The sequence below is a fragment of the Molossus molossus genome, unplaced genomic scaffold, assembly GCF_014108415.1.
Source record: "Molossus molossus isolate mMolMol1 unplaced genomic scaffold, mMolMol1.p scaffold_m16_p_10, whole genome shotgun sequence".
Lineage (NCBI taxonomy): Eukaryota > Metazoa > Chordata > Mammalia > Chiroptera > Molossidae > Molossus > Molossus molossus.
In genome coordinates this window covers 40,100,562-40,102,380 of record NW_023425345.1, presented here as the reverse complement: position 1 = coordinate 40,102,380, position 1,819 = coordinate 40,100,562, and the positions used below count along the sequence as shown (strand labels likewise).

Sequence of the window (1,819 nt, the reverse complement as noted above, 5' to 3'; positions counted from 1 at the left end):
CACTAGTCATAAGAAAGCTGGGGCATCCCCCGAATCTGTCGTTTGCTTCAGTAGTGTTTGGATAAAACAGACCCAAGCATGCCCCTTCTTCCAGCTTCTGAGACCCTTCCAACCTCTTTTCCAGTCACCACCTTTGGAACCATTTCAGCCATCCTCAGCCTCCAACACCAGCAAAAACCATTTTTTTTTACCTTAACCCCTTATTACAGAGCAATCATGAACTCCCAAATTCATCACAATTATTTCACCAAGGTGGAGGCCACTGTCAACGGCCTGGTCACCCTGCATCTGCAGGCCTCCTATACCTACCTCTCTCTGGGCTTCTATTTTAACTACAACAATGTAGTAGTTACTTCTTTCCCAAGTTGGCAAAGGAGAAATCTGCATCTTTTATAGAGGCAAAACCAGTGCATGGCTGTGCCCTCTTCCAGGATGTGCTGAAGCCTTCCTGAGATGAGTGGGCTAAAACTCCGGATGCCATGGAGGCCGCCATGACCTTGGAGAAGAACCTAGACCAGGCCCATTTGGGTCTCCATGCCCTGGGTTCTACTGGCACAGGCCCTCATCTCTGTGACTTCCTGGAGAACCATGTCCTGGATGAGCAGGTGAAACTCATCAAGATGGGCCTCACCTGACTCACCTACGTAGGTGGCCAGCCCCCAGGCTGGGCTGCATGAGTGTCTCTTCCAAAGGCTCACCCTCAAGTATGACCAGGAGCCTTTGGAGCCGAGACCTTGAGGGGACCCTCTGAATTCCCCTGGTGTCTGGCATTTGCCTGAGCCTCTCTCTGAAACCACTAGGCATCCTTTTAATTTTCCTGGAGCCCTCTCCCATGCAAATGGAAACAATAAAGCATTTTGCAGGAAAGGGAGGGAGGGAGGGAAGGAAGGGAGGAAGGGAGGAAGGGAGGAAGGGAGGAAGGAGATATATATCAGATAAGTAGACTTCAGGACAAGGAATATTAGCAGAGACAGAGGTATATTTCATAATGATAAAAGGATTAATTTATCAAGAAGACATAAAAATCCTGGTAATAATAATTTCTAAACAGACCAGTACATGGAGAAAAAAATAACAAAACCAAGAAAATTTTACTATTTCTCAGTTGTCATTAGATATCTTTTTTACTGGGCTCTAAAGGCTCTTGGTCACACTTAAGGGTGAGCCTTTCCAAGAGACACTCACACAGCCCAGCCTGGAGGCCGGCCAGCCTACAGAGGTGAGTGAGGTGAGGCCAATCTTGATGAGTTTCACCTGCTCATCTATTAATAGAACAACAGATTTTTTTAAAAAAAAAAAAAAAAAAAGGATATAGCCCTGGGTGGGTAGCTCAGTTGGTTAGAATGTCACCCTGATAATGTCAAGGTTGTACCTTCAATCCCTTGTACAAGTCAAGTCAAGGTTGTACCTTCAATCCCTTGTACAAGTCAAGTCATGTACAAGAATCAACCAATGGATGCATAAATAAGTAAAACAGTGAATCAGTGTTTCTCTCTCTCTTTCAAATAAATAAATCATTTTTTAGAAGGATATAGACTTAGCCTGGCTGATATGGCTCAGTGGTTGAGCGTTGACCCATGCACCAAGAGGTCACTGGTTCGATTCCCGGTCAGGGCACATGCCCAGGTTGTGGGCCAAATCCCCAGTGAACATGCAAGAGGTGGCCAATTGATGTTCTAATCAATGTTCTCTCTAATCGATGGTTCTATCTCTCTCTCCCTTCTTCTCTCTAAAATCAATAAAGAAAAAAATATTTTTTGAAAGGATATAGACTTAAAGAACCACTAGGTCAAGAGTCCTTACTTGCCCTCCCTCAATC

At 44.9% G+C, this 1,819-nt stretch overlaps 1 pseudogene; it reads left to right on the top strand.

The window, feature by feature from the left end:
* The first annotated feature begins 216 nt into the window (after window positions 1-216).
* LOC118623685 lies at window positions 217-738 on the top strand (annotated as a pseudogene).
* The last annotated feature ends 1,081 nt before the right edge of the window (window positions 739-1,819 follow it).